Here is a 21,370-nt window from a genome sequence, read left to right as displayed (position 1 = left end):
ATATAAAATGAGTGAGCACACACAAGCACACAAATACTGCAGAGAGAAAGGTATTTCTTCAGATGCCTTCTTTCATTTACCAAACTGTAGTCTTATCAAAAAATATAGGCTACTTCAGGAGAGAAATAGTCCAGCCAGTGTTTGTAGCCCAGTTATGCCCTGTGGGGCACAGAGAGGCCTCAATTTCATTACTGGTTTTTAAAGAAACTTTCTCTTAGGCTAACAGACTTTCTAGAGAGGCCAAACCAAGTGAAGCTGAGTTAATGTTCTCATTAAAATGTTAAAGAGGCTTTATTCATGAATGACTGAAGCTGTAATTGCTTTATCCTTGTAAACTATGAAAATATGTGGTGATCTCTTATAGAGGCATTCACCCAGTCCCTGTCAGGAAGAGCTTTGTTTAGTGGAGGGCTTGGCTGCACCTAGGGACTGAAAAGTGGATCCTCTGGGTGAGTCGTATGTGTCAGGGATATGGTAGAAGTGGTGGTAAGGGGTCCTCCATCAATCTGTTTTAATTTTATAGATCTTGTTTTGTAAGCATGATTTGATCATTTGAACTTGAGTTCTAATTTGGAAATCATATGAGAATCGAACATGTATATATATATATACACACATGCAAACAAATTTTATGGAAGGAAGCAGGTTTTTAAAAACCTGCTTTTTTTTTAAAAAAAAATAGGTTTATCTTTTCTGTAAGCCATTGCTTATTGAGATGGGAATAGAAGAAATTGAAGATGCTGATGTACTGGTGAAACTAAACAAAGAATTGATGTAGAAAAGGTATGGCATGTGATTTGCAGGGTGAGAGGGCACTCAGATGGCTTTGGGAGGTAAGAGACTTTTCGTCCCTACTTTTTGCTGTCCTTCAATGCCCCAGTACAAAAACATAGCTGTAGAACTGTAGGTAGTGAATTCAGATGGCAAATGCAACTATTTTTTTCTTTCTGGAAATAAGGATGAAATCAGACTTATAGCACTGAAATCATAGAGAGGTGGTTTTTATATAATTAGGAAATTTATATTGGAGATCTCAAAGTGAACTTAAGAGGAAAAGGTTAGAACATTTTACCTTTTCTCTCATTCCTTATTATTAGAACCCCTGTTTGTTGAATGGTAACAAATCTAGGTCTCACAATATGCAGATATAATATGAGCAATATCTAGGGATTGCTTTAAAATGGTGTAGAAGGAGAAAATATCTTTTCCTCATTCATCCTAAGTTCGTGGCTGATGCCCCTCTTAAAGAAGACATTAAAAAGAGAAAAGCATACAAATTTATTTCATATAAATTGTACATGACAAAGAAGCCTTCGTATGGACATAAAGACCTGAAGAAATGGTTAAACTTGTTTATTTTTATGCTAGGTGATGAAAAAGTGGATAGTTGTGGAGAAATAGTATTGGTTAAAGGGAATATTATCTAACGGTAATAAAGTAGGAGAAATTTACCAAGGCTTTACTTTACTTTAGTAAATTTACTTTAGTAAGTACTTAACTAAAGTTTTTACAAAATACTTTACTTTGGGTTAGAGTTACACTAAAATACATATATCCTAGAAGTGTCTACATTTTTTTTCTTCAAAGGGTCAACTCCTTTTCAGATGTAAGTGCAGGGCGTTTGTTAAAACTGGCTCAAGTCTGAGGGGGCAATGGAGTTGAAGGTTAACAGGAAGCTCGCTCTCTCTATGATAGATTGGGTAGGTTTCTAAAGAGTTCTTTTCTGAAGGGGTGATGATCTCAGTCCAATGATGTCAATGGTATGAATGGTAAAAAGCACCTCTCATAGTTTTTGAATACAAAGTAGATTCCAATATCTGGAACACTATTGATGATATTTAATAAAACATATTTTTTAAATTATTAAGACATTTAGAGCAAGATACAACAAATTTCCACTACTGGCTTTTCCACTAAACTCTTGGTTGATTGAAATGGAGTGACTTGCTATCTCTCTCTTGGGGAACTGCTAGCCTAGTCCCTGAATTCAGAGGTGAATCCAGAGAGATAGGGATCCTTGAGCTCTATCCAGACACAGCTCAACTTGTCATGTCTCCTCTTCCCCTTCCACAAAATAGGATTCCAGTCCCTTTCCTGATCTGTAGAGCAGATCTATTCTAGAGGTTTCTTTTTGGCTTGCCTCGGAAATCGTAGTGGGCTGTGATCAGGTCCTCACTTCCCAGGGTGACTCAGAAACCTTTGAAGAAATGTAATGGTGTAATGAGACCTTCAGTAATAATGGGGTATGTATAGAGAGTATCATGGGAACAAATAGAGGGATTGACTAATTTATTCTAGGCTGCTGTAGTTTTTGAGAACTTTTGTTTGCTTTCTAGAGTTTTCCATTTATTCATTTGCTGTTAGAATGTTGACACATCTGACTGCTCAGTGTCTCTGCCCAAAGCAGCACCTCTTTTCATTCTAGTTCTGAGAGTTGAGTTACATCCAAGACCCTATATTGACCTTACGATTAGATGATGTGTTAGTCCGTTCTCACACTGCTATAAAGATACTAACTGAGACTGGCTAATTTATAAACAAAGGAGGTTTAATTGACTGACAGTTCTGCATGGCTGGGGAAGCCTTAGGAAACTTAGAATCATGGTGGAAGGGGAAGCAGACATATATTACATGGCATGAGGCGAGAGAGAGAGCATGCAAGAGCAGGGAAAACTGCCTTATAAAACCATCAGATCTCATGAGATCTTACTATCACGAGAAGAGTATGGGGGAAACCACCCCCTTAATCCAGTCACTTCCCTCCCTCAACATGTGGGGATTACAATTTGGACGAGATTTGGGTGGGGACACAGAGCCAGATCATATCAGATGTCAATACCAAAAATCTAGGGGAAATTTTCAAAATGCATTATTGTGTGATATTTTCCTTCAAATACTGGTGTTTTGTTGTTGTTGTTTTGTTGTTTGAGATGGACTCTCACTCTGTTGCCCAGGCTGGAGTGCAGTGTCGCGATCTTGGCTCACTGCAACCTCCACTTCCTGGGCTCAAGCAATTCTCCTGCCTCAGCCTCCTGAATAGCTGGGATTACAGGCATGCCAGCTAATTTTTGTATTTTTAGTGGAAGTGGGGTTTCATCATTTTGGCTAGGTTGGTCTTGAACTCCTGACCTCAAGTGATCTACCTGCCTCAGCCTCCCAAAGTGCTGGGATTACAGGCATGAGCCACCACTCCCAGCCCTATTTTCCTTCAAATACTTAATTCAGTTGTGTCTTAAGGCTTATGTTGATTGGCCAGTGATTGTTTGACTAGTTAACTCATTCATTCAGCAAATATTTTGGGAATATGTACTCTATTTCAGGGGCATATATGGTATCTAGGGGCTGGAATAAAAAGATTGGGAAATCAGATTTGCCTACAAAGTTTCGTTCATAGTTCATATGTTGAAAACAAAGAGTGAAATACCTAAAGGAAGCCAAATTGCTTTTCTGCAGTTCAAAGGCTATATGCAAGATTGCCATATCACAGCCTACTCTGTAGAGTTCTCCATAAGTGCATTTCATGTGGGAAGTGGTACCAGATGTTTTCTATATTACGATAATCTTCATATATTTATTAAGCTGTAACTTGTAAGGCTTCCTGATGGGGCATTAAATGAGGCTCTTTGTGTGCTACTCCGTGTCATTGTAAAGAAGCACTCTGTTAATTCCTGCCTTGTCATTTATCTGGCTCTTACTGGTAATAAAGCGTGTTTCAGTCATTCCAGGAGGGTTTGGGGGATATACAGAAAGAGGAATAAGAGTAACAGAAGAGTTGGTTTCATGGTGGGTTGGAGGAAATACACTTAGGGAGAACCAGGGGTAGAATGAAACCTTTGGTCTAGTATGTTTTACATCTATGTCCCCTTTCAGTACAGCAGCCAAATACTCCAGAATTGTTCTACATTTTAGGAAATGCTAAGAAAATGCTAGGTTTTGAAAGTTTTTCTTTCCTCTCTCAATCATTGACCTGGCAGTGGGTTAGGAGAATCCGAGAACTCCCAAGAATTACAACGGAACAGTCTAGGAGTCGAGCAATTTTCCTATCATTTCTAAGCTCTATGCTTGGGAAGACAGGTTATGTACTGATAACAGGGATTTGATTCCAGGAAAGAAAAGAGGGGATAGAAGAGGGAAATAAAAATGTGGGGAAGTTAGTGAAGAAAAGGGAAAGGAGCAAAGAAAAAAGGGAAAAAAGATGTTTGGTTGTCCTTCCTTCTCTCCCTTAGCTCCTTCTTCTCACAAAAGGAAGGGGTGAAAAAATGGACAGATCGAAAGGGAAAAGAAGGGAGTTGAATTAGAGATAGGAGGGCACTTGGAGGTAGTGAGGGAGAAGGAAAATGAGTCAGAGAAATCGCAAGAATAAGTGAGGGGGAAGGAGATGGGATAAGAACTGTTTAAATTCAGGAAGAAGAGAAGGGCTCAGAGAGGGGAGTGCATACTTTGGTCACACTGAGAGCCTTCAATTACTCCCAGCAGGGCATCTGCAAAATAGCCAGTGTCCCTTGCTGAAGACATTTTCCTGACTTTTGTATTAACTTTAATGTGATTCTCTTTATGGTCCCCGTATTGCTGGTTGCAGTTTCATTGACACTCTGTGTGATCAAACAGCAAATGTGGAGGTACAGTTCTGCTATTCCTGCCCCCTTGCAGTTTGCAGCTGACTTCTGAGTAGTGCATCTTGTGTTTGATGTTTGCCATTCCTCCTTGTCTTGTAGGATAGTTGAAAGGGAAGAGACGTGTTCCTAAGGGCTGTCACATTTATAGCTCATGCATACAAATATTAAAGAAGCTGAAAAAACTCGATAAAATCACATTTGGATATTTTTTTGAAATAAGGTAGTTGACTCCTTGCTGGTCTAGTGACCTGCCCTCATTCACTATACCTGTAGGCGGACTGCTTCTTGAAAGATCTTTCTTCATCCTTTTTCAATACTCAGCTCAGGAAGCCTTCCCAGTGTTTCCCACCTGGGTCAGGTACTTTCTAAGTGTGTGCCAGTACCTTCCCCTGCCCCTGGCTTCTTGTGCTGACCTTTGCCTGTTAGATCTATCATGCCATGTGGTAATTTTTATCCTTCCACTTTGGGACTCTTTACACAGTATTAGTTATTACTGAGCACCTAGTTATGGAACAAATGTCTATCTTCGATGTCTACAGATGCTGGTCTTTAGAGTGTAAAATACTTCTAAATTTGGCTATGCTTTTAGTTATCTGTTTACAATTAGTCTACATGTTCTGGAAAGAAAAGAGATTTAGCCAGATGTAAGGTGTTTCTGGAGAGTTTAGTAGAATATTTGTTTCCAGATTCATGCAATTATAATAGAGGAATTGTGATTCCATTAAGTTTTAGATACCAGAGGATGGTCTTGAAGTTTGGGGCAACCTATTTCTTATGATTCTAGCACTCACAGGCCTGATGTATAAGGCACTTTTAAACCATGCTACTCAGACTTTAATGTGCAAAGGGATTATCTGAGGATCTTGTTAAAATGCAGATTCTGTTGCAGTAGGTCTCAGGTGGGTTCTCAGATTCAGCACTTCAAGCTCACTGGTGAGGCTGATTTTGCTGCCTGTGGACCACACTCTGAGTAACAAGGCTTTAAAATACTTTCTAGAAAATAAAGTTGGGATTTATCCTATGAAAATATCTAGGTGCACTTTATAGTTTGCAGAACAACAAATTTCCTGAGAGAAAGCTTATAAGTGTGTAACTCTTATTTCAATTTGGAAACTTGCAAGAATTTCTCACACTTAAAAACAGTACGTCTGATACCAGTCAACCCCTAAAACTGCTTTTGAATGACATTTTAGATTGTACTGCCATTAATTAACACACAGCTTTATTTATTTAGGCTTTCTTAGATTTGGGAGGCCCTGGCCCTAGCACTGGCTTTAGTGTAGCTACTTTAGCAACAAAGACTACTTTTAAAGCAGAAATACTCTTTGAAAGATTGACAGTTCGGAGGCTTTGTTTATGATGAGACCTTCACATTTATTGATTGTTACCAAGTTAGCACCATGCGGAGACCTTCTCCAAGGGCATTCAATTGCAGTGGCCAGAAATGGAAAGGGCTATGTTCAGCTCGAACTTTGCAGGCGAAACCTTGCATCTGCTTACATATATATGTTCAGTCAGCTCTGAAATTGATGTTTGAAGTTTTTTCTAACAAGATGGCCTTTATTTTACAGGTCCTTTGCTGCCAGCATGATGTCGTATTTATAATATGTGGAGGAGAGAGAGCTCACCATGCTCAGGTAAAGGGATGGTATGTGCACCACAAATAACAAGCAGGTTGGTTGTCACCATATGGGAAGGGATGTAGTTTAATTATACCTCTGGCATCATTCTCTAATGTGTGTCTTAGTTATATCTGGGGTTCAGAGGGCCTGTGGCAGAAGATCTCAGTGAACTAACATGCATTTTGGGAGCATTTACAAAGTACCTGTGACAGGGCCTCTGTAAACAGCCAGCAAGGAAATAGGACTGGTCACTTGAAATCTCTTTCCAACTTCTATAGAGTTTTCATAAAGGTACTACCATTGTTCATCTTTATCACCTTATCATGAAGCCTTTATCTTTTCAACACTTATGTAAATACATGAATATTGAAGACTTCTAATTAAAGTCTTATCTCTGTCCCTTTATCTAAAGTTATCCTTCTAAATTTCCTTTGCATTTTCTTTAGAAATAAGTACATGTCTCACAACTTTGATTTGCCCAAACAGGTCACTTGAGATTAATTTTCCATTAACCTTTATTGCTTCTGTTTCTTTCTAATCATCTTCTTAGGGGATTAAACAGTCCCCATTGGGTTAGTCTCTCCTTAGGATATGAGCTGTCTTTTTCTTTGATGCCCTTTATAGAACTGACGTGGATGACAGTGATCTATATCGTCCAGTGACCAAATCTGGACCCATTAACTGAGCCAAAGCTTCCGTAGATAGACCCACATTAGGGGTTCTGATGACCATGGCAATTTTGTTGTTGGACTTGCTTCTTTTGTGACCCAGTCTGTATTAGTCTCATCTGACTGCCTTAACAAAGCACCACAAACTGGCTGGTTTACACAATAGAAATTTATTGCTTCACAGTTCTGGATTCTAGAAGTCCAAAGTCCAGGTGTCAGCAGGGTTGCTTCCTTCTAGGCCGTGAGGGAGAATCTGTCGCAGGCCTTTCTTCTACCTTCTGGCAGCCTCGGGCATTCCTTGACTTATAGATGGCATTCTCCCTGTGTCTTTACACTGTCTTCCCTACATGTGTGTCTGTGTCTATGTCCAGGTTTCCTTTTTGTAAGGACACCAGTCATATTGGATTAGGGCTCACCCTAATGACCTTATCTTAACTAGGTCATCTGCAAGGACTCTATTTCTAAAAATGTCACATTCATATGTATGAGAGATTTGGATTGCAGCATCTTTTTGGGGTACACAATTCAGCCAATAGCACTATAGGGGTATAGGCATACCTCATTTTATTTCACTTGGTTTTATTGAGCTTTGCAGATACTATGTTTTTTTACAAATTGAAGGTTTGTGGCAACCCTGCATCCAGCAAGTCTATCAGCATCATTTTTCCAACAGCACATGCTCACACTGTGTTCCTGTATCAACATTGTTTTAGCAATAAAGGATTTCTAAATTAAGGTGTGTTCATTTTTAGATATAATGCTATTGCACAATTAATAGAGTATAGTATAGTGTAAACATAACTTTATATGCACTGGCAAACCAAAAAGTTTGTGTGGAACCGAGCCTGTAATATATTCAAGGCATGCCTGAAGTGAATTCCTCCTCTAGATACCCCTAAAGCATCTAGCATGGTGCCTGCTGCTTAATATTTGTTGAATTAGCGAATGGCAAGGACTATAAAGGCCATGGCCAAATTTAATTTGACAAAGCAAAGTGCAGTGACCAGAGGTGGGCAGGTATTACGCTGGCATTTGTCCTCAGGGAGCTCTTGCCTTCAGTTTAGTCCAGGCTAAACAACCTCATAAATGAGATAAGAGTTTTCCTTTAAAATTAGTAGCAGATGGGGTTTTTATAAAATATAGCCCTTTGTGTGAGCCGGTACTGCTGTCTCTGTTGGCATCGCAGGTTGAACTGCCAATTTACATGCCGCCTCTATCAGTATATCAAGATATCTTTCCAGCTAATTCAATACCGTTTAAATCATACTTAGCCAGGCTATTCTTTCTTTCCAGCTGCATCGCTTTGCACTTATTAAATTTAACATTCTCTTCTCTGGCTTTAATCTCTAAATGCTATCCTGAAATAGATCTGCCCTAATCGCGTCTTCTTCCTTCTTTATGCATCCTTAGCTCAACATTATTACAAGTTATCTTTTGAGTGTTCAGATTTGGGTGTTGATAAATTATTAGGATACTGGTCTCAAGGTAGCACTTAAATGATCTGTTCTTTAGAGTTGCTTATTTGGGAAACCCTTTATTTCCTCTTGGGGTAGTGCTTTCTAGCCATGTCTACTGTTACTTCCAGGAAAGGATTACCTTTTTAATAGCAAAAGGGAGCCTCCTGCTGAGAAGAGTGAAAGTCCAGGGTCAGATCTCCTCCTAGGAGTGAGGTAGGCATCTTTAGGAGCCCTGCAAATTCACTTAAGCCCCTGGATTAGTGCTGTGTGGAGCTGCTGTAAGCAGGCAGGCCAATGTCTAGAGATTGACTGTGTGGGTCAGGCCCAGGCCTCCAGGAAGGTGGAATCATTTACTTACAAGCTTTTCCAGCCCCGCAGGAGCTTTTGTGTTCCTGGGGGTGGGGCTGCAGGCTGTCTTATGGCCAACTGATAGCATTGGCTTAGACAGCAGTGGATTTATAAGATGATGACAGGCAGTAGAAAATGAAAATGAAAGTAGAAATTCATTTTAGCATTTTCCTGACATTAGTCCTAAGAAAATTGGTAAATCAAACAGCAAATATTTGTGGCATGTGTGATGCATGCAGGCAGAGTTCCACCAAATGCCAAATATAGATGTATAACTTCATCCTGTGTCTCCATTGCTTACTTTTCTTTTCCATTTTATGCAAGAGCTTACTACCCTTGATTAGAGGTCTCCCATAACTTTTCACATGAACCCTCCTAGTGTGGCTTGTGGGCATGTCTATAGGTTTCATTAAAATTGAAACAGTTAATTTGTTCTGGTTATACAGTGATCAAACAGAGTGATGGTGGGCCAGCCCTTGCTGGCTGCAGGTAGGGCCTGGTGAGCAATTATATTCTAGTAATTCAGGTGTCCCAAAATAGCCAGTGAAGTACTCTACAGTGTGTGCTACAACAATTATAACATCCCAATAAGTCTTATTTTAATCATTAACTTATGTGTATCTAACACGTCTCTATTATTAAAGAGAAAATAACCCAGAAATAAAACCTCAGGTGCCTTGAACATGAAAAACAAGTTTTATTGTTGTTTCTTTGTCTTTACTCCATTTTGCATTCTCTAATTTCACATTTCTGAAAACTCAGCTATAAGATTCTCATGGACTTGGTAATAATTTGCTAACTTGTTAAACTCTGATTTTAAAAAAGGGCAAATGAGAAAAATGATTCTTATGTCTTTTTAGTTAATAATTAACATGGTAAGTTTTTCTTAGATCTCTGACATTAGAATGTAATTATTATATATGGAAAGTATATTAATTAAACAAATTATACTTCAAGATTCTATCAACATTTTTCAGAAAATTTTTGTACACAAATCAGTTAAAATAGGAATCTTAATGTCTGCTTTCTGTAGGATCTTCTGCCTCTCCCTCTGATGGGTCCTTCTTTGCTTCATTTAAATCATGAGTTTATGTTAAGTGCTTATGAGCTGGTAATATAAAAATGATGAAGAAGAGCAGTGGCTTTTGGCAGGGAACTCAGAAGCTTGGAATTCTCTTTCATCTACATTTAGTTACCACAAAACTCTGTCAAATTTCTGTAATTCTTTCATATTTTTACTTTCCTTTTTTTAAATCTACGATTATCCTTTCCAAGCATTTCTTACCTTTTTCTTGCTTGTTCATATGACCACTCTGTTTTGTTTGTTCATTCGTTCGTTCATTCATTCATTCATGTAGTACCCTTTTGACGTGTGCCAAAAATTGTTCCGGGCATAGTATCAAGTATATTATAATTTATGTGGGAGAAAGCAATGATTTTTGCATGACTATGATGGAGCTATAAAACTAAGTATACCTTTTATATAGGAAACAGAGCAACTAAACTGGCTTGGGACAATTAGGAAATACTTTATAGAGAAGATTGTATTTGAATGGAAATTGGTAGGAGATGAGTGGTAGAGAGAGAACATTCTAAATGAAACAGAGGGGAGATTAGCAGAGTGGTATGAGGGAGCAGGGCATGTTTCTGTATTCCATGCTGTTTAGGTACTGCTGGAGCATAAAGTGTGAAGAGGGATATAGGGCTGGATGAGACTCTATAGGAAGGCAGAAATCAAATCTTGAAGGTCCTTTGACACATTGTTGAGCCTTCTTTTGTATGTCTTCAGTTCATCCTGCTCCTTGCAGGGAGAATGGCTGTGTGAAAGAGTGCTTATATCCTGCCAAACTCTTCCTTTATGACCTTTGTCCTGGTCTCACTGCTTCACCCTTGTCCTAGTCTCACTGCTTCCAAAGGGAAGTCAAGCTCTCTTTAATTTACTCCATTGAATCATTTACTCCACTAGATTTGCCTGCTTTGCTTTTCACACAGAATTGGTTACTTTGCTCTCTTAGATTCCATTTTCAAAATCCTTCCCTCCTTTAAGACCTCACTGAAATTCGTATCCTTTATGAAAACTTTTCTCTACTCATGAATGATTTTATCCCTTGTGAATTCCAGAACTTTGAATAGACGCTGCATATTGCAATTTTCGCATGCTTCTCATATATCACAAGTTATTTTTATAACATTCTTAGACTATCCACAGTTGAAGGGAAGGGCCATATACCTATCTTGTATCCTATTTATGCTGGAAGTACAGCTTCTTGCATTTATTAATAGTAGACATTGCATGGATGTTTGTTAAAACGGTAGAAGAAAACAGAGTTCCTTTAATTTGAAAGGCTGCTACAGAGGTAGAACTGAGGGATTGATTAATTGTCATCTGGAAGGGGTAGTAGTTAACATAATGTCCAGATGAAACTCTTAGAGGGAAGAATAATTGTAAGTGAAGGTAGAAGGATTACATTAAACAAAAGTCAGAAATATGTACAGAAAAGAGATGCAGTTTGAAAATCAGTTAAACTGCCCAAAGGTTTAGACATGGGAAGAAGATACTTAGAAAGCCATTCAGCATGTGTGATTGTCTTTGACAGTGAGTGACAAATGGAATAACAGGGAAAAGCACCTATATTGCATGGAGATGCTCTGCATTATTAAATAAAATGGCCTCTGGAAAACTAGATTCAATTTAAGACTTCTCAGTTGCAGATCTGGAGACAATCACAAATTCAGAAATATATTTATGAAACTCTGTTGCCACTGAGCTCAAAAGACCGTAATCCTATTACTTGTGATTTTGAAAAGGGTAAACATGAAAAACTGAAAAGAGTTATTGATTAAAGAAGTAATATGAACAGGAATAATGGAATTAAAGTAATTGAGGCAATATTGGGCCTAATGGACCTTGTTCTCTTAATGCCTTTCTTCTGCTTTTGTATTGAGTTGGCCCCAAAGTCGATAGGACTATGTGCATAGAAAGAGAAGGACATGATGGAAGAATTAGTATTGCTGTCTATTAAAAAAAATCAATCTGTTGTTCTTACAGAAGAACATCAATCAGTCTGTGAAATTAATTAACTGGAATTTTTTACATCTGGCTTCTAAGATAATGAGACAAATGATGAGAAAAGACTGCATGCCTTGCATATAGTAGATACTCGGTAACTGTTTCTTGAGTTGAAAACCAAATGATATCACAGATTTAGTTTAAAAACGACTTCAGTGTAAGTCCTTTTATCAGTCCTAATTCAATCCTGTTTCTTTTACTGGGCTGCCTATATCTATAGTACTGTAAATGTAGATCCCTCATTTTTATTGATTCTTGCTCTGAAGTGAGTTCTCTCACATTTTTACTGCCAAGGAATCCAGGCCAGCTTCACATGACTTTGGATCTCTGTATTATTTAGTGTCTTAACTGTTTTCTGTGACCAGACTTCCTGCCCTATACAGTATTGGCAGATTACATTTTTTGAAATATCATTTTAACAACGTTACTCTTTATTCAGAAAACATCAATGTCTCTTTGTTGTCTACAAAATTGTGGGCTCATTGTACTTTAGAGTTCATTCCCCACTACTTGGCTTTGAAAGCATCTGTGTTCAGACTTGTCCAGACATGCGTCTATACTTAACTTCCACCAGCCTCCTACCCAGACCCTATGGGGAAGACAGATTCGTCTCTTCATTCTGTCATCCCATTTTGCAATGCGCACAGTATTCTGCATCAAATCCTCTCATATCTATATCCATCCAATTAAAGTCAGTTCTGCTCCAGGCAATATAGTCCTTAAAACTGCACATTATCAAAAGCTGTGCTATAAAGACAATTATTTCAGTGGCATAAATAGTGTTGGAGACTTGAGAGTTGCAGGGGCATAATAAACAAAGTTGTTTTACCTGAAGTTATTTAAATAATAATGGTATTTTCTATCTCTGTAAAAGTATAACTTTAAAACCTGAACATCACGAAAAAATGCATTTTATTGTATCTCTTTTTATAAGATGGTAGTGAACTAAGCTGGTATTTTAAAAAATTGTTTCAACATCTTAATGATCCACTATTGTGAGAAATGGAGAATAAAGACCTTAAAGCAGCTGTGTTGTAAGCAGAAGAGCTTTTTTTTTCCTTATGCCAGGAGCCCTAGTCTGCATAAAATAAATTGTATTCCCCAATCAATTGATCACTTTATACCTAATACACATTATGCAAACTCTGCAGAAGAAATGTCTGTAACACTTATTTTTCAAAATGGAGTTTAAGGTCCTTTTTGCTCCAGTGAGTTTGCCTTTTACCATTCTTCCTTGCCTGGTGATTTTTCTCTCTGAATACTCTCTTTTAGGTTAATTATCAATTTAAGGACCTCTTTAATTGTTCATCTTTTTCAGAATTTTTAGAGACTGTTTTGAAATAGAGACATATTTTTATTTCCCACAATGTCCAATATATTGTTAGGGCAATGATATACTAGCTTATAAGAGCATGCGATTATTAAATTTAGTTTCATCTAAATCCAAAAATTGCTATTTTCTCTATTTCCTGTTCCTCCTGAACGTTGGGCCTTGGCTTAATGTTTTTGAGGGAACAAAAAAGAGTAATCCCCATTTCAATGTCAATGCAAAAGGATAAAGACTGACTGATCATTTTCAGATTAAGGATAAATACATGTGTTAGTTCCTGACCCTTCTTGAAACTTCATTAAAATGATGTTTAAGGGATTTTTATTTTAAAAGGCACACACCGATGAGAGCAAAGAAATAGGGCAACAGTTACAGCACTGTGGGATTTGGGATATAGATGGATGAGTGCTAACTTACTTAGCAGACCTGAGAAAGTGAAGTTTTAATCTAGCAGAGGAGGAAGGAAAAAGGTAACCCAAATTATACTGATGAACCCTGCAAAAACTCAGGAACAAGAACCCCTGGAAGGGAGAGTGGAGATACAGTTGAGAAGTATTGGTTGAAAGTTCAGATCTGCTTCCTAACTTTATACAAGGAGGAAACTGCTCCTCCACTCCAACAGAGGGATGGAGATTATGTTTTCTATAGAGTTGGTAAAACAGAAGGTTTCTGGATTGAGAAGTATCAGGAAAGGTTAAAAGTGGTATAATATGGTCCTGAAATGTGGTAGATTGTGGATTACACTGATTTACCAAATCCCAAGAATGACAATACCTTCTGTTCTCTGCTCCTTAGCCTACAGGCAGCTAAGGATACCTTTCTTACAGGAAACTCCAGGAAACATCCCTGGGACTCTAACCTAAAAATAGAACTCAAGGATACTGATATCAGGGATTCCCTCAAGGAAGGGCCTAGCCAGAACAATTCTAACATAAATCCTATATCAACAACCACACTCCCAACCTTTCTGTGGACCTTCTAGTGCTCGGCCCTTAAATATCTCAGACAGCCAAGGATCGTGAGACATTTAAGGAAATGTCTGATATCATGAGAGAAAAAAACTAAAGCATGCAAACAAAAAAAGCAACTTGGAGGAAACAACCTTAATAGGAAGAAGAAAATTTTTTTTTTTTTTTACACAGGGTTTCACTCTGTCGTCCAGGCTGGAGTACAGTGGCGTGATCGCGGCTCACTGCAACCTCTGCCTCCCAGGCTTAAGCGTTTCTCCCACCTCAGCCTCCCTAGTAGCTGGGATTACAGGCACGTGCCACTACCACCTGGCTAATTTTTATATTTTTAATAGAGATGGGGTTTCACTATGTTGGCCAGGCTGGTCTTGAACTCCTTGCCTCAAATGATCCACCTGCCTCTGCCCCCCAAAATGCTGGGATTATAGGTGTGAGCCACAGTGCCCGGCCAGAAGAATAAATCTGAAAAAAGAAATCATCAGTATCTCCAGACAGATAAGGCATGATATTATAACCATGAAACACAACAGAATTTATAAGGGTTAGGAGGTGAAATTAAGGAAATTTTCCAGAAAGTGTAGTAAAAAGAGAAAGAATAGAAAATAACGTAGAAAAAATAAGAAGCTTAGAGGATTGGTTCTTACATCCAAAAATAGTACACCAGATTCAGAGAACATAAAAAATGGAGGACAGAAAACCATCAAAGGAATAATTCACCAAAATTTCTCAAAAACAGAAGTTTCTTGATTAAAAGGGAATAACAACAGATGATCATGAAACTTTACAACACTAGAATGTGGTCCAATAAATGACATGGTAAACTAATAAAAAGAAAGACCTGGTATCCCAGAGATAGGACCAACACAAGAGCGAGGCGAAAAGAATTCACAGGTGATGGTAAAAGAGATCTCAACAGCTGTGCACTGGACTAGTGATCAACTGATCTAAATTGCAGTAGGTAGAGGGATTCAGGAGAGAGTTCTTCAAGATGGTAAAATTGATTAAACATCTAATGTGTTTGCGCTGAGAGGAGATTTACAGATCTTGGGGAGGCTTTGGGGATAGCATCATGATAAGTACATAGGAAACTAACACAAATTAAATATAACAATGATTAATTCCAAGGAAGACAAAAAGGCAGAAAATGAGATATAATCATAGAACACTACCTGATTCTAAGGATGTAAATATGGATATTTAACACAACCAGAATTATTCTGAGAGGATGGGAACATGAGGCATGTGTGTGTGTGATAAAAAACCTAACCCTCATCTTCCTCATTGGGAGGTCAATCAATAATACCTGAAATCGAAAAACTAAGAAGTAGTAAGAGAAACATGTTATTTAAATCAGTGCATATAAATTTTTGTCTTTAGTGTGACATGCATAGAAACTGATACTAAATAATATAGGAAGCTGGAGACATTCATTTGTAGAATATTAAGTAGATATAAAACTTCAAATAAAATATTTTCAGATTTTTTTCAATGAAAAACCTGAGCTTGCTTTCATAAACATAATTTTTTATATTTCTTATATGCCTGAAATGGCTGAACACAATTCTTGATCAATATCTTAATGATTCTCTCTTCAAATTCTTTTTAGTCATTGTCAGTGAGATACTACACAAGTAGTGATTTTTAAAAAAACAAGCCATTTCACCACCATTTCATAGTCTATAAAAGTTAAAGTTATCTTTAAAAACATTAATAGTTTTAGCTTTCTTCTTTGCTAGACAAATGCAATCCTCTGATAATTCCAACAGATTTCAAATTCAACTAAATTTTTTCCTATGAAGTAATTAAAATAATAATGAGGCCTGAATTTATAAACTGTGTGTTTATTGTTAGAGCAGTCACTCCATAGGCAACCTGGATGCCAGTAAAAGACGATATTTGACTCAACTGGAAAGAAATGTCTGGTATGTATAGACAGAATTTTTGGGGCTGTCCCTTGTAGCTTTGCCTACCAGGCCCTTCTGCCCACACCTTTTTAGAGCTCCACTTTCAACCAGCTGTGCCTTCTATACCTGGAATGAAACCTTCTCCAGCAGCTACATGGACTGCTTCTGCACAAAGTGAAGGGGTGCTTTCTGCAGCAGCCTGTTGACGTGGGTGTCCATGGATGTTTCTAGTGCCTCTCAGCAGAGCCATGAGGACCATGCCTTTATACCTTGAGGAAGCTGATGGCCAGGTGTTATCTGCCCAGAGGCACCTGCTACCTCAGAACCCCACCTGATTCCCTGAGGCTGAGAGACATTCATACCTCATTGCATACCTGGAATCAATTCTTTGCACAATAGTGTGCCAACACCTACTGATTTCCACATGTGGAAACAAATTCCAAAATAATTACTTAAAGAATTGAAAGCAGTTATCTCTGGGCCTAGTCCTATGTAACAGTTGAGACTATATTATGAATAAATTGGTTTAAATACATACTAATGTTTAAAAATCTCTTGTGTAGTCTTATTGGATCTTCCAGACCTTTTGCCCTCTCAAAACATTGCACAGAGCCACTTTCAACTTTGTTTTTATGAGATGAGATGACAAAATGTGGACTATGCAACTGTGGACTATGGTCTACTTCTTAAATGCAGAGGCTATTTAGTTTGTGGATTATCCACATGCCATATTTTACCCCAAGGATTAAGATAAAAGGAATATAAATCTAAAGATAGCAAGCTTCATTTTTTAATACAAGGAAAAAGATAAGTTGAAATTCATGATAAATATAGATTGTGTTTTGAAACTTTGATTATTTTCCTGTTGTCCCTTTAACATGTTCCTGCGGAAGTTTGTAATAATGATTTAGGAGAAGAGGTGGGAAACTGATAAATTAGCTGAAAAAAAATAGAAAGGCGCTTGAGAATACATAGCAGAGAACACACTTCTTTCACAGAGGGTACTGACAGCGTGGTCTATTTGGTGCCCTCCAGATTCAAGGCTGAAACTGGAAACAATGGTGCTTTAATTTGCTGCACAGCTAATGGGCCTGCTGATTTGTTCTCATTTTTTAGTCCTATAGTATGTCCTTAAAACCCTCTCAAGGGTTTACACTTTTAGCCAGAGGTCTCTGTGCTTCATTTTTCCTTTTGTTCTCTAAACACTTAGGTTGCCTCTTCCTGATTCATCTTCTGAGAGGCGCAGCGTAATGTATGGCAGGAATTGAATAATTTGGATGAAGCCTGTGACATGTCTTGATGATGTTAAACCACTCAGAATCCTAGGAAATAGTCCCAGCTTGCATTAGCAGAAGATTAATGCAGGTGATCTTTAAAGTCTTAATTTTAAAAAATTTACATTTTTGCCAGTGATGATTGAAAAACACTGGCATTCTTTCTGCCTGCATTACTGATTACAATTGCAAATACTTGCAAAAGTACTAGAATGGCATCTCACTGTTCCATAAGGAGCAGAGTATTATTTTACCCTTTTAATGGCTATTAAATATTTAAAAAACAATTTTCTAAAATATATCCATAACTATATGTAACATGGGCATAAATCACAATGGGAAATGTATTCTGATACACATGCATAATAATACTTGCTGGATAAGTTTATATGTCTAATTTGCCAAGAAGAAATTTAAATTTTTGAGAGGTTTCTTACTTGAGACATCATTATGAGAAAAAACAAAAATAGGGGTCTTTTGGTTGAGGTCAAGACAGTGATTACTCACATTGTTACTACCGTTTTGCCCCAGGATATTCTGGATATGAGCCCAAACCTTATGATCCCCGAATCAGGAATGGTGGAAATCCATGGTGAACTAGTTATTTGGAAGGTGGAATCAAGGAAACCCACCAGCTCTTGAACTTTTCCAGAACGGGAACATATTAAGAGGAGAGGTAATGAGAGCAAAGAGTTTGTCCTGCTATCTGGAAAACAGAGAGGGTACAGTGAGCCTTGGAGAGCAAGGGAGTGTGGGGAGCGGTGGGGCAGGTTGCAGACCACAGCCAGGAAGAGGAGAATCAAAGGAGTCAGCTGTGGACTTGTAGAACTGGGGTTGAAATTTAATTCAAGAAGAAACATTTGGAACATTTGGCAACAAGTGACATGATCAACATGACATTCGGGTAGATGATTGTTGCTGTGTTATAAAATAGCTCAGACAGGAGGAAGACAGTTGGTGCATGCTAAGAATGACTGCAGAAGAGTGACAAGGAGAAGGAATTTGACTTGATGACAGGACTGATAGAGAAGACAGAAGATAAAGCTAAGTTATAGACAGTGTAAGTCAAGGCTGGATTGCTGCCTTGGAGAACAACTCCCACATTTAACAGTCCAAAAAAAAACAAAAAGCAAAGTGACCAGAAGATTATCCAGCAAATGTCCAAATGCCTTGTGGAACAGGTCGGTTCTCTTCCCAGCTTAAAAATCATGGAATGGTGGACATGGAACAGTTTGCGAAACATAGAACTTTGCTAAACCGATCATTTCTCTTTTGGATGTGCTATGACTGTAGTCCTTGCCCCACCCATTCCCAGAAGATCATCCAGACACCAATAAATAAGGAGCGTGGTAGGAATTAGAGGTCAAGGAAGGAGGCATAGGTCTGGGGATCATCAGTGAACACAGCAGTGGGGTCTGAGTGTATGGATGAGCATTCTGTGTCACAGAGTGAAGAAAGGGAGGAGCAGAGCTGTGGCAGCAAATACTGTGAGATGCTTCATGAAAAGGCCAAGGAACAAAAAGAAACAGAGTGGTTGGAGTGGCATTAAACTCATGGAATTGTTTGATCTAAATTTAAGTGGATACTTGCTTCATTGGGGTAAACAGTCTGATTAGTGTTTTCAGACTATACATAAATGAAGGGATAGTTCCAACTCTCAAGACTTAGGACCCACAGAGAATTCAGAATATAAATGCAGCAAGCTGAGCCCCAAAACCTTCTGGGCTCAGCCACCAGAAAGATTATCATGAGCCCCTTTTCTTTTACAAATAAAATTCACCCTTATTTGTCTTAGGGTTGACTATGGAAATTCTTTAAATGGATATCAAGAAGGAAATCTTCCAGTAAATTCTGCACTGCAAAGCAGTAGCATTATTTAAACAAAGAATACATTAATTTTTACATTGCAATCAAGATCAACCAGCACTTACCCATCCACCAGAATGCATTATAATACTGAGCACTTTTTTAGTTCTACACTGAAAATCCCTTTGAATCCTGTATCAGTGTTCACTAGACAGAATCTGTCTATCTATACATTAAATACATAAATATGTATTTATGAGGAGATTTATTTTAAGGAATTGGCTAATGCAAATGCGGTGCTGGTAAGTCCAAAAATCACAGGGCAGGGCAGCAGTCTGAAAACTCAGGCAAGAGTTGATGTTATAGCCTTGAGTATGAAATACGTAGGGCAAGTTAGCAGGCTAGAAACTTAGGCAGGATGTCTATGTTACAGTCTTGAGGGAGAACTCCTTCTCTTGGAAACTCAGTTTTTGCTCTTAAGGCCTTCAACTGATTAGATGAGGCCCATCCACATGATCAAGGGTAACCTCCTGTAGCTAAAGTCAACTGATTATAGATGTTAATCCCATCTATCAAATACTTTTACAGTAACATCTAAACTAGTGTTGGACTTAAGAACTGAGCACTCTAGCCCAGCCAGGTTGACTCAGATGATTTTGCCATCACAAATCTCATATTTTTACTATAGTGGAAAGAGCAGAGTCGGCTGCATTTTGCTTCATTTCCCCAGTGTTGTAATCTTTATAAAGGAGTAAAGATTCTGTTAGTGGTTCAATGGTGGCATTTTTACTGGCACTTTTTTTTTCTGTCAAATTGTTAGATAATTTGTTTGAAAAGCTGGGCCATGTTAGCACCTTATCCCTGTCCCACATGGTGCCAAATGGTCTTGTCTTCTTTGCCTGCTAAGAAGAGTAGGTATGGGAAATGCAAACTTTCATTGAACAAGGTTATTGACTACTCAAGTTCTGTAGTGAGGTTGCTCAGCTGACTATGTGACAGTCATAGGGGATATGGGGAGTTAATATTTTCTGGAAAGAATTTTAATGTTAGAATTTACTGTCTTTTGCACATATAAATTTGAAGCCTTAATGTTATGCTCTTCTGGTTATTTGCATGTAATATGCATGCAAATTCACAATATATACTGTATGCCAAGAACATAAATTATAAATTGGTACTTTCCCTGGTTGTTAGCAATTTTGGCTGCTTTAAAAATTAATACTTTGAAGAAATATATGTTTTCAAATTTGTTTGTAGTATCTTTAGTTTCCAAAGGAAAATATGTAGTATACTCTCAACCAGGAAGGTAGATCTCTGCTGTAACATTCTCTGGATTTAAAAAGTTCTGCATAATGCTACAGGTTAGAATGTTTTTATTTATCTTTCCTATGAATGGGTTTCAATTAGGTGTTGCAGATGTTTGTTTTCATTAACAATGCTGAGAAATACATGTTTCTGTAGCATGACTGCAGCCGACTGCAGTCCAGTATACTTGGGGGTGAGTCTTTTCAGTGATAAACACACCTCCAGTAGCAGAGCAGCATATTGTACTTCCAGGTGGAAGAAGACCTGCCTGTGCTGCACAACTGAGGGCAGGAGACTCCCAGAGAGGGACTCTGTAGCCTCTCTGCCTGCCATTGAGGCTTGTTGCCTTGGCAACTAAAACACAGCCATCCATCCTTTCCCCAGGCAGGGAGCTCCAGTCATCCTTGACTTTGCCATGACCTTTTCTCCTCCCCTTTACAATCTGTTTAGGGTTCTGCCATGCATCTCCCAGGCAGCTTTGAATTTTCTCTCCCTTGGAAATCTCCAGGCCACCTCCTGGTTTTGTCTTTCTCCTTTGGACCAATGAATGCTCATCACCGGCATCCCGGCTACTCAGCTTGCTTACTTCTTCCTGAGTCCAAAGCAAGGCCTCCCAGACCTTCCTGCCCACTATGAAAGTCAGGTCCTCTTGCACTGTGAAACTCTAGAGTGCAGCATTCTCTGCAGGGTGCAAACATCCATCCTCAACTTCAGTAGTCTGCTCTCACACACTATTTGGAATCATTTTAAAAACTCTTCTGTCTGTGCTGTACATCTTTCATGACTTAGTCACCCTCCTCCACCTTACTAACCCTATGGACCACTTTATCCTCTATGTTTCTAAGTTATTTCATCTTGCGCAAAATCAGCCCTCTTTAAGTGGTCCAGAGCAAGGGCCCTCAGCTGACAAGTTTTATTGGTGGCACCATCACCACCACCATGACAGTAAATATTATCACTAACTTCTGTGCCAGCATGTTAGCATAGTACAAGTAGCTACAG

The 21,370-nt window shown here is 38.4% G+C and overlaps 1 protein-coding gene across 1 annotated transcript in view; it reads left to right on the top strand.

Annotated features, from left to right (window-relative positions):
• LOC134728814 (uncharacterized) overlaps positions 1-21,370 on the top strand; it is a 182,537-nt gene that overhangs the window by 134,591 nt on the left and 26,576 nt on the right. Inside the window, exon 6 of the mRNA XM_063595886.1 lies at positions 6,188-6,253. The gene's annotated coding sequence lies outside the window, so the exon portion shown is untranslated. The remainder of the gene's footprint in view (positions 1-6,187; positions 6,254-21,370) is intronic.

This window comes from Pan paniscus, chromosome 14 (assembly GCF_029289425.2).
Source record: "Pan paniscus chromosome 14, NHGRI_mPanPan1-v2.0_pri, whole genome shotgun sequence".
Lineage (NCBI taxonomy): Eukaryota > Metazoa > Chordata > Mammalia > Primates > Hominidae > Pan > Pan paniscus.
This window is presented reverse-complemented; position numbering and strand designations above follow the sequence as displayed.